Source organism: Rhineura floridana, chromosome 5 (genome assembly GCF_030035675.1).
Source record: "Rhineura floridana isolate rRhiFlo1 chromosome 5, rRhiFlo1.hap2, whole genome shotgun sequence".
NCBI lineage: Eukaryota > Metazoa > Chordata > Lepidosauria > Squamata > Rhineuridae > Rhineura > Rhineura floridana.
The window spans coordinates 81,592,480-81,604,785 of NC_084484.1; positions in this window are offsets into that span (position 1 = coordinate 81,592,480).

Below are 12,306 nucleotides of genomic sequence, written 5' to 3' on the forward strand. Positions count from 1 at the left end.
CACACTACACACAACAAATATTAATTCCCTGTAATATGCAGCTAGCCTTTCCTGTTTTTTTTGTAAAATCTGATATCTGTTATAGTTATAATATAGTTTGGACTGAAGTTTTGCCTTAATTATAGGCTTGGAAAATGAACACTTTCAATTTGGAAGCTTACAGATTAAGCCATCGTTGGCCTTAATCCAGCAAATCAATGATATACATTCAGTTTTACACAGGTGAGTAGTTCCACTTACACTGTTGAGGTTACTTGTCAGTATAAAATTAAATGTGTTAATGAGCTTTCAACAGAGCCATTGCATTTTAATTAGCTGCCTTTCATAGGAAAATAATTAAAATGTGATTATTATTGCTTGTGTTAAAAAGAACAAAACTGGCTAGATTGCAAAGTTCGTCAGCAGTTTTGTTTGCCATATTTTAAAATACATAACTTAACATTGTTAGCAACTGTTTGAGAAGAGCTGAGAGTTGAGAGCTAGGGCACATGTAGGACTGCCCCTGCGGTTAACTCAGAAGCAAAATGTGGAGGCTCGACTGCTCACAGGGGCAGAATCTTGCCATCATCTTATGCAACTGGTATTAGTTCTGCAAGGGTAAAACCCACACATAATATAGGTGTGCTATCTTTCCCCCTGGTGTTGATAACAGGAGCTTCAGTGCGGAAAGGGGGAATTGATCAGGAAGATGATAGGTAGCAGTAGAGGATGGTGTCTGTTGAGAGTAGGGTGTAAGGCAGGAGGCCAACAATAGGTGGAACCAGAGCCAATGACAGGCACAGCCAATTAATTCTAATTTGTTTCCATCTTCCTTTCTGCTGAGTTCTGCAAGTGCAACATATCATTCACTTTCCTGCTCCTAATTCCTGTTTTTTAAATTTCTTCTTCCCAGAACTCCTCCTTCAAGCAGGATCTCATAACTGAAGTGGTGTATATAAGTACGTATATAAGTAAGCCAAACTGTTGCAGCACAAATCAAACAGAACAGTAGATATTTCACTATTGTAATGTCTATCTGACTTATGAGTACATATATGAAGATTGACCTTGTCCCTGTAAGCAAACAAAACCTACTGATAAATATTTTAACGCATTAGTAAGTGGTGCACCTTGTTGTGATCAGATGTTGTCAAACACAGTGGCTTCACAGTGGCTAGCAGCTAATTAACAGATACCAGCTGCAGGTCAGACCATAAATCTGCCAGGCAGGAGGAACCAGGGGACCAGCCAGCGTGTTTACCATTTGGAAGGTGCCGAAGGGGGATGCAGAGAGTCAAGAGACTACCCTTAAGGTAGTCCAAAAGTCCAGAAACCAAGAGATCCGATCAGGCAGGGCAGGGTCCAAGGGCACAGGTCAGCAGGAGAGCCAGAGTACTGTCTGCAGCAAGGCTTGACGTTGACTCTAGCAAGAAGTCTCCCTTTCCTTCCAGTTTTTTATGCTCAGCATTCAAGGCCAGGTGCTTACAATTAGCCTTTGTTCTTGTGAGCTCTTCTGCTCCTTAAGCAAGCTGATTGCCTTCGTTGCTGCAACATCTGTTGGTGTCTTCTCTCTGCTGGGGAAGGGGCAGCCTCCTGGTCGCTTCCCAACTCTGACAGGCAGGCTCCCTCAGGGGCTTGCCCCTGGTCTGGTGAAGGATCCTGAGCTGTCTCCCTCCTTGTCCCCTCTCCTGGGTCTATGGTCTCCCATTCCTCTTCCTCCTGGGATGAGTCCTCTGAGGGGGGCATGACAGACGTGCTGTTTTGATTTTCTAATAGCAATCAAGTAGTTTTACTTTCTGGTTCCCTTCAGTTGTGATCTGTCATGCACTTTGATATTGTTAAACTGCTGATCAGAGAATACCATATTTTTATTCATTAGTTATATCAGCTACACCTGCTGTAGCATTTCACAGTATTTCTGCGGGTCAAACCAGAATTACTCTAATTGCTTGGTTAGAAACCACAAAAATCTTTAATACTAAGGGCAGGGGGAAGGGCTTTAATTGGGACCACAGTGTGTGGGAAGGTGAGGTTTAACCATTTTCTCTCCAGCCACAAATCTGATGGAGCTCCACACCCCCTCTTCAAGGAGTGATAGGAGCCCTTTTCCACAAAGGCTATATAATTTTCATTGGCATTAAGGCTGCAGTTGTTGTTGTTATGTGCCTTCAAGTCGATTACGACTTATGGCGACCCTATGAATCAGTGACCTCCAAGAGCAGATGTCATTAACCACCCTGTTCAGATCTTGTAAGTTCAGGTCTGTGGCTTCCTTAATGGAATCGATCCATCTCTCGTTTGGTCTTCCTCTTTTTCTACTGCCTTGTTTTTCCCAGCATTATTGTCTTTTCTTTTGAATCATGTCTTCTCATTATGTGTCCAAAGTATGATAACCTGAGTTTCATCATTTTAGCTTCTAGTGACAGTTCTGGTTTAATTTGTTCTAACTCCCAATTATTTGTCTTTTTCGCAGTCCATGGTATGTGCAAAACTCTCCTCCAGCACCGCATTTCAAATGAGTTGATTTTTCTCTTATCCGCCTTTTTCACTGTCCAACTTTCACATCCATACATAGAGATCGGAAATACTATGGCCTGAATGATTCTGACTTTGGTGTTCAGTGATACATCTTTGCATTTGAGGATCTTTCTCTCACAGCTGCCCTCCCCAGTCCTAGCCTTCTGATTTCTTGACTATGGTCTCCATTTTGGTTAATGACTGTGCCGAGGTATTGATAATCCTTGACAAGTTCAATGTCCTCATTGTCAACTTTAAAGTAACAGAAATCTTCTGTTGTCATTACTTTAGTCTTTTTGACGTTCAGCTGTAGTCCTGTTTTTGTGCTTTCCTCTTTAACTTTCATCAGCATTCATTTCAAATTATTACTGGTTTCTGCTAAAAGTATGGTATTGTCTGCATATCTTAAATTATTGATGTTTCTTCCTCCAGTTTTCACACCTCCTTCATCTTGGTCCAATCCTGCTTTCCATATGATATGTTCTGTGTACAGATTAAACAAATAGGGTGATAAAATACACCCCTGTCTCACATCCTTTTTGACAGGGAACCAATCGGTTTCTCCATATTCTGTCCTTACAGTAGCCTCTTGTCCAGAGTATAGGTTGTGCATCAGGACAATCAGATGCTGTGGCACCCCCATTTCTTTTAAAGCATTCCATAGTTTTTCATGATCTACACACTCAAAGGCTTTGCTGTAATCTATAAAGCACAGGGTGATTTTCTTCTGAAATTCCTTGGTCTGTTCCATTATCCAACGTATGTTTGCGATATGATCTCTAGTACCTCTTCCCTTTCTAAATCCAGGTTGGACGTCTGGTATTTCTCATTCCAAATATGGTAAGAGCCTTTTTTGTAGAATCTTGAGCATTACTTTACTAGCATGGGATATTAAGGCAATAGTTAGATAATTACTGCATTCTCTGGGATCCCCTTTCTTTGGAATTGGGATATATATTGAAGGCTTCCAGTCTGTGGGCCATTCTTTAGTTTTCCATATTTCTTGACAGATTTTTGTCAAAATTTGGACAGATTCAGTCTCAGTAGCTTGTAGTAACTCTATTGGTATGCCATCTGTTCCTGGTGATTTGTTTCTTCCGAGTATTTTAAGAGCAGCTTTCACCTCCCATTCTAAAATTTCTGGTTCTTCATCATATGGTTCCTCCGTGAATGAATCTGTCACCCTTGCATCTCTTTTATAGAGTTCTTCAGTGTATTGCTTCCATGTTCCTTTTATTTCCTCTCGTTCTGTCAGTGTGTTCCCCTGTTGATTATTCAACATCCCTACTCTTGGTTTAAATTTCCCTTTCATTTCTCTAATCTTTTGGAACAGGGCTCTTGTTCTACCCTTTTTGTTGTCCTATTTCTATACAATAACTATTGTAATAGTTTTCTTTGTCTCTATGTACTAGTCGCTGTATTGTTTCATTTAGGGTTCTGACTGTGTTTCTATCTCCTTTTGCTTTTGCTTTCCTTCTCTCTTTAACCATTTTAAGAGTTTATTCAGTCATCCATTGAGGTCTTTCTCTCTTTTTAGCTTGTCTCCCCCTTCCAGTGCATCATGGTTTCAGTGAAAAATGCTCACCTCTCTCCATGCTTAGTATTAATTTTTTTTTAAAAAGAATTAGACATAGCTGTTAACCACACAATTAGATCAATGTCTAGTTTGGCCCTGTGTGAGTTCTCTTTTCTGGATTAAAAAAAATCATGTGCACTCTTAAAATATAAACTACCAATTATGGAGCTGATCATCTTATAAAGAGACAATCTTTTAATAAGGACTCTGATCTCAGTAAGGCACCCATACCAAAATGATCTCATGTCTGCTGACCTAATTCCTTGGGCAGTTTATTTAAGTGAATTTCTAGGCCGTGTTTCAAAATAAAATTCCCCAAGCTGAAATACAATTGATAAATAAAATTAAACAAGCAAACAGACATAAAAGGACAATATCTATAAAACCAATAAAATCCAGCAGAGCTATACGATGAAACTATAATCAGCTATGAAAGTGTTGAAATACAGGAGTAAATGTATTTTGCACAAGGCAAGGAAATCAAGAAGGCACCAAAAGGAAATCAAGGTTGGCATAATCAAATATCTCTGTGGAGGGTATTCCATGTATTGAATACCACACCCAGCAAGGCCATCTTTCTGGTTGGCTGATCAATCTCCTCATAAGTAAACAAGCATGAGGAGATGGAATGCACTGTCAAGTGTCACCCCTTTCTGGCTTATCATCTCTGCAGTTTTAGAGTAGGGCTGCTGGGAAATGAGTACAGGGGAGTGCTGATGAACTGGGACCAAAGCAATCAGGGGGAACAGACTCTGAGCTTTTTTCTTTTTCTTTTTTAAAGTATGCTTCTAGCCCTCCTAGAAATAAAGTTATGAAGCAAAACAATTTCTGTGGTATGACCTAGCCTGGTTACTTCCACTTTTCAGTCATTTTGGCTATGAGTGAAATCAGAGCTATGATTGACAAGCGAGTTATTTGGACAAGAGGAATAGGAATTTCTGGGGTCCTAAAGAACTGCTGTTTCTCCTTCCCTTTACAGCACTTTTCTGTCCTGCTTCTGTCTCATTTTATAGTCTTTGGAATCTCCAAAAGACCTTCTTAGATTTCCCTTTATCCTCCATTGCCTTTTTTTCCTAGTAACCAGGTTGCACCTTTCCTGTAGTGGGTTTGTCTGCATCATTTCAGTTTTTGGTGGTGGTGGTGGGGACATAACCCCAATCATGTCCTTCATGTCCTTCATTTCATCATAATCAATGGGCTTCATCCTGTCAGTTTTAAAAATGCTGTTTTCTTTTTTAATATCTGGTCTGTGACCATAATAAAACCATTCATTCATTCATTCAAAAATGCTGTTGCTCTCTGCATTTTGCAGCATTTGCCCTTGCCAACTTTTCTTTTACGTGTGGCTGTTCACAAGAAGAAGGAAAAGGGAGGGTGATTGAGATGACTGAATTTGCTACAATGGTTTTTCCCATCAGGGATGTCTTGCTGATGCTGTGTCATTCACACACAGACAATGATTTTAAATCTTTTGTTTTGTTTCCAACCCAGGCAAGGTTTAAAGTAAAACTGCCTGGGGACAGGTGACTACTTGATAATGGGCAATCAATAACAGTAGCAGCACTGTAAATAGCAAAAATTATAGGAATATAACAATATCCATTATGTAAGAGATGATCATGCCACTGTTGTGAGAATTTAAAACAAAAACACTATTTTCACAAATTACCATACTGGGCTGAGATGATACAAATTTAATGAAATGCGAACCATAATTGACTGAGTTTGAGTAACAATAATGCAATCAAAAGACAGAACAGGTACAGAACAGTGAACTATATCCTTACTTCTGAGCAACTGAGTTGTTGCCACATTGCTCCACTGAGCAAGGCTTTCCTTTGTAAGCGAGATCATGGATAGTAGGTGGCACACTTTTTCTATCACTGACACAGTTCTTGTTTCCTCTCTCTCGGGATTGCACAGCACAATTCTAAATATATTTACTCAGAAGTATGTTGCGTGTGTGCATGTATAGATCATACAAGGATGGAATCCGAGAGTTGCATAGAACAGGAATAAGCCAGGCCAGGCAGGTTTCTTGTAAGAGTCTTTACTAGGCAAAGACATTAGACACAGTTCTTCTCTTCACAGACATTTTCCCCCACTCTGAGCCTCAACAAGATGTTCCCTTATCTACTTCCCAGCCAGCTTCTGACCTTGGCAAACTGGCGCTCTGTTCTCACAGCTTAACCCTTCTGCTTCAGGTTTCACTCTCTCTGCTAAAAACCCTGTCTGTGAGTCTCACAGCATGCTTCACTGACCAACAGCCCCCACCTGAGACTCACAGATTACAAAACTTACATTTCTACAATATTACCTTTTCATTACAATACATATCAGTACATGGTTTGTTTTCTTACAGTTTCTATTTACATTTTCAGTTCAGTTCTTGTTTCTTTATTTCTTTATTCACACAGGTTTTACAGAGTCATGTTTGTTCACTTTTATTTGATGATACATTTATATTTCATTCTTCAACACAAAACTGCCACATTAGATCCATTGTTTCTTTTATCTTTTTCCCATTCTACTGGAATTTCATGTTTCATTATTCTGTTGTGTAACATTAAATGTGAATCTCTGAGGTGGTTGACCTTTCATTTTTCTTTCTGATCTCCTGACATCATCTATTTCCATTTCTTCCTCACTCTCTATTTTACTTGGACCTGCACCTGTGTCTGCACTTGTACTTGGCATTTCTGTATCTTGCATTGCCATGTCTTCACTTCTCAGCCTTTTTACAGTACGTTTGCCGCCGTGAATAAGATCAGTCAATGCAGTTTTTAATGGAATTTGCTGTCCAAAAGGAACATCAGCAGCTTCCTGCTTACTTGCACTTTCAAGTATAACTGTTTGACTCTCTCTCCAAGGTTTATCTATTACCTTTATGCTTCTGCTTAACACTACTTGTTGTTTCTCAGGTAACCAAACTCTATAATATGAATTCTGAAATCCCAAAATGCATCCTGCCTGAGCTCTTGACTGTTTTGCAACATGTACCCAGCATTTTGCCCCAAAACGTTCTATGTGTTTCACCCTGGGTTTTCTTCCAGTCAGTTTCTCATAGGGAGACATGCCTATTGTTCGGTGCATGAGGCGGTTCTGAATATAAACAGTGTACAGAATACATTCACCCCAATAAGTGTTATTCATATCAGCATCTGCTAGCATTGCTCTCATTGAATCCTGCAATGACCGGTTCCTCCTCTCTGCCGTTCCGTTGGAGGATGGGCTGAAGGGAGCAGTGAGACTCTGTATTATTCCCTTCTTTTCCAAATATGTTTTAAATGAATTACTGGTAAATTCTCCATCTCGATCTGATATTTTTGATAACAACCCCATATTGTGTTTCTGTTCTCTGTATAAATGTCTTTAATTTCTCTTCTGCTTCACTTTTCTTTTTCAATAAGAACACATGTGTAAATCTGGAGAAATCATCCACAATCACTAAATAAAACCTTGCTCCACCTTTTGAGCACTGAAAAAGTCCAGCCAAATCCACATGTATGAGCTGATAAGGTTCAGTGGTCGTGCTTTCACAGCTCTTATTTACCGGATTTACAGTCATTTTTGTTTTATAACATACCTCACACTCATCCACATGCTCACAATGTGTTAACTTCAAATCTTGACTATGCTTTGGGGTGTTTTGTATCTTTTCGAAATGTGCGTGTGCCAGTTTTCTGTGCCATTCATGGAAACAATTATCATGTTTATCTTTATTAACTGCTATCCAAGCACACATGTGTCTATCAAGCTTGCACTCAACCATGAACATTTTGTTTTGTAATTTCCCTTGCATGCATATTTCACCATCTTTTCTCACAAAACATCTATCCCCTTCAAATGTAACTTTACAACCTATTTGAGCCAATTTTCTTACTGATAGAATGTTATATTTTAAACCAGAAACTAATAATACATCTGTCAAAATAGTTTCCAAATTACCCAACTTGAGCGTGCCTGTTGCAATCGCGTCCTGAGTCGATCCGTCAGCCAGATAAAGCTTCTCCTGCGTCGGCTTTGAAGTGTAAAATAAACTAGAGTCTGTGATTAGGCAATTAGACGCTCCACTGTCGAGAAGCCACTTAGAGTTAATGAGTTTATTGTCTTCCTTAGAAACAAAGTTCACGCTTGTTCTCTGACTTTCAAAGCCCCTGTTATTTCTCTTCTTTAAACAATGTCTCTGTATATGTCCACGTGACCCACAAAAGTAACATATTTTAGTCTCTTGCCTGCTTCTTTGAGATTGTTGTTCAGCCACAGTCACAGCCACAGTCTCTTTTATCTCTGTTTTCTTATTTTCTTGTCTTCTATTCCACTCTTGTTGAAGTTTCTGTTCTACAAAGTCCAAATTCAGATGTCCGTCAGGTAAAGTTTCCAGACTCGAGACCAGCACATCCCATTTTTGATTAAATGAAGATAACAGGATATAGACCATCTGAATGTCACTATGATGCACTCCTCTATCTTGCAGCTCAGCATTTAATCTCCGAAATTCAGCCAGATGCTCTGTCATAGTCACTTCTTCTGTAAAACGCATCTGATAAAGTTTCCGTACTAAGCACAGCCTGCTCCCCGCAGTTTGCTGAACATGAGCGGCTTTTAACTTTTCCCACATCTGATTAGCTGTCGGCTCATTACTCACCAGCAACAGTTGAGAATCAGACAGCCCCAGAGTAATAAAAGCCTTCGCTTTCTCGTCTTTCTTCAACCACGCTGCTGAAGGAGCTGCCGGAGGGGGGTTTTCTATGACATCATTCAACTCTTCTTTAATCAGAACTGCTCTCATTCTCCATTTCCAGCTGGAGTAGTTTACAGCACTCAGTCTCTCCATCGGCATCCCGGATAATAGGTTTACAGCCATGTTGCCCACTCTTACTTGCCTCTCACTTGCACTTTGTTTCTCTCCGCACCAACGTCACGTCAACAACTCTCGAACCCGCTACCATGTACGATAAGCTGGGCCCATAACCCCTGTTGCGTGTGTGCGTGTATAGATCATACAAGGATGGAATCCGAGAGTTGCATAGAACAGGAATAAGCCAGGCCAGGCAAGTTTCTTGTAAGAGTCTTTACTAGGCAAAGACATTAGACACAGTTCTTCTCTTCACAGACATTTTCCCCCACTCTGAGCCTCAACAAGATGTTCCCTTATCTACTTCCCAGCCAGCTTCTGATCTTGGCAAACTGGCGCTCTGTTCTCACAGCTTAACCCTTCTGCTTCAGGTTTCACTCTCTCTGCTAAAAACCCTGTCTGTGAGTCTCACAGCATGCTTCACTGACCAACAAAGTAAGCCCCACTGAAGTCAGTGGGACTTATTTCCAGGGACTGCAACTTTCATTTCCCTTTACATTTCTGTAATTAGATAGAGCAGGGAATTCACCGCAACAATTTATTGCAGATCCCATGAGGGGGAAAATACCAACTTCTAAAAAACACTGCTATGACAACTGTGAATGTGGATGCGTTCTCTCCCCTGGGAGATATGGAGGGCTGAGTGAACACATGCACTTAAGTGGTAGTTAAACCAGCTGTTAGAAACCTTTAAAATGAGCAAATGGCAACCATCTTCAATCTCCCTGCTCTGAAGGAAAAGGAGGATGGATGGAAAGAGAGGGCAGAGGCTGACAATATGACATGTACAGAATCATCAATGAGAGATGAGAGGTTCAGTAGTAAAGTGTGTCAACGTGCTAGATAAGGCAGGAAGTTGTTTTCTGCAAGCAAATAATTCTCTCCTTTGCTGCTGACTCTACAAGCCTAACAGGCAAGCATGCTAGCTTTTCTGTCCCTATTCTCATCTAAGACTAAGGTCCTGTTCACATGGAGGTTTAGTGTGGATCTGGTGCTTTTTGCAGATCCTTTTAATTTGTCTGTTTACATGACATTTTTGCCAATGCGAGTGCATTCAGATGCTATTGCCTTTAAGTCCGGATTAAATCAATGCGCTAAAAATTTGAAACTTGTTTGAAAATCTGCGTTCGCTTCGGTGCCCACCTGCTGTGTAGTCGCATTTCTCCACTGTTTTTGGCTGCACAGGTTGTTCGCCATTTTAGTCCATCCCTTTCCCCGCCTCCTACACTGTATATGGACGTCATTTTGTTTCCTGCCACTGACAAACTTCCAGTCACTTTAGCCTTCCTTTCCCCCACTTTCCTCCACTGAACAAGTTCCCTCCCTCAGTCCTTTAAACCAGCGATGCACTCCATTTACTTGCTATTTTTACTTCTCTCAACATATATTTTTGTATGTTATGCTTAGACATATGCCACCGTCCTTGTTGCCCTCCTCCTTCCTGGCCCTGCTGGGCGCCCTTTACTGCAGCAGCTTCACTCAGGAGGCTGATGCTATCACACACTGGCTGCTACAAAGCTAGGGCCGCGGCAGGCAGGCATCACTGGTACAGCTGCTGCCGCCACTGTTTCTTTCACTCATGGCCCCTCAGGAGGAGGAAGAAGTGGCTCCCGGAGGGTGGTGGTGGTGGCAGCGGTGGCGGCAGCAGCAGAACCCCCGCTTGGCCCTCATTTTATCTTGCAACTGTCGGTGATGAAGGCACACGCATGCATGTGCACACACACAAACACAAAAATATACACACTGCGCACTACAAACATTTCATTTATTCACAAAAAAGGGTTATGTGTAGAGGAAATGAAACTGACAACAGAAAAAAAGTAATTTTGTGTCAGTTGCACCCCCCACTGTCTCCTGGCTTAGTGTGAAATTAACAGAAAACCCTTCCCCTTCTCGATTAGTGATGGGGATGTTCCAAAGGGAGTTAACATGTAAATTTGGGGGCAGGCCCACAAGGAAACAGCGATACTAATAAATGTGAATGTATGTGAATGCAAACCAGTAAAACAGTGAATTGGAAGGTAGGGAAGACAGACGTGTGTGAACCGTGGAACTCTATCTTGATGGAAAAAACTTCATATTCAATATGGATTTTAGCTCCCATGTGAACCTGGCTAAAGGCTGCCCTTATCCTATGAGTACCTTCAATCAGCTAGAATGCTAATTATGCTTAATTTGTATACACTTTAGCAATAAGCTTAAATATAAAAAAATGCATTCCTTTTTAAGTAACAACTGGGGAATATATATTAACTAAGCAGATATGCACTGTAGATACAAATATTAACAGCACTAATTAGGATGACCCCACTGAGACAAAATCAGTATAAATTAAAGGGACTGAACTCGTTAGAGGGCAATGTACAGTACATAACAATATGAAAGGGCCTTTCTAGCCCATAAATTTAAAAAAATTAATTCAAATAGGATGCCTTCCCACTCCATCTATCCTTGGAGATCTTCACACAGCTGGGTTGCTGACAGTGTCAAGTGTTCAAAAAATCACAACCCAGGAGCAAGAGAATTAGTGGGTCTCATGTTTCCAAAGACATTTGTTTTAGCCTGTGTAGTAGTACTGTATTCTTCTGCACATTCTCTCTCTTTCTGTCCATATGTGACAAAAATGTAAAGAGTTCATATATAGCTAATATAATTTGAAGAATATAATCAAAATTATTCCATTTTCGGATAAATCTAGTTGCCAGGTTCAAAAGGAAGGAACGTGTCATATTGACCTGGTTCACACACATAATGCTAAGCCAAATCATGGCTTAGTGCAAACAAGCAAACACAGGTTTCTAGAGTGAAGACAACAACCACTACACACCTTCCCCGGCTCTACTGCTGCTGTTTTATTTGGTTTCTCTTCCCCTGACAAACCATAAGTTGTAAGCCAAGAACAAACCTTGGTTACAGCAGCTCATGTTTTACCTGGAGCGAGACAAACTGCAACCCCAGGTTCAGATGTAATGCTCAGCCAAATAAAAGCCCAGGTAGCATGGCATTTGTTGGACTGAGAGAGGAGTGCAGCAGCCGCAATCTTCAATCTGGGAACCCATACTTTTTTTGTTTATGCTATGACATGGTTTAGCTTAGTGTTACATGCAAACAGGACCATTAAGAGTCACACCTCCAAAAATGGTTCTAACTATAGAACCTTTAATACAGGGCATGTAGGCCAGGAAAGGGAAACCTGTGGGTCTCCAGATGTTGTTGGACTCCACCAGCCCCAGCCAGCCTGGCCAATGTATAAGGATGGTGGGAGTTGTAGTCTAGCAACTTCTGGAGGGCCACACATTTATCATATTTGTTGTAGGTCTTAACTTTGAGACCCAGGACAAAATGGTTCCCTGCTACAGGCTCCCTTGCTCCAAAG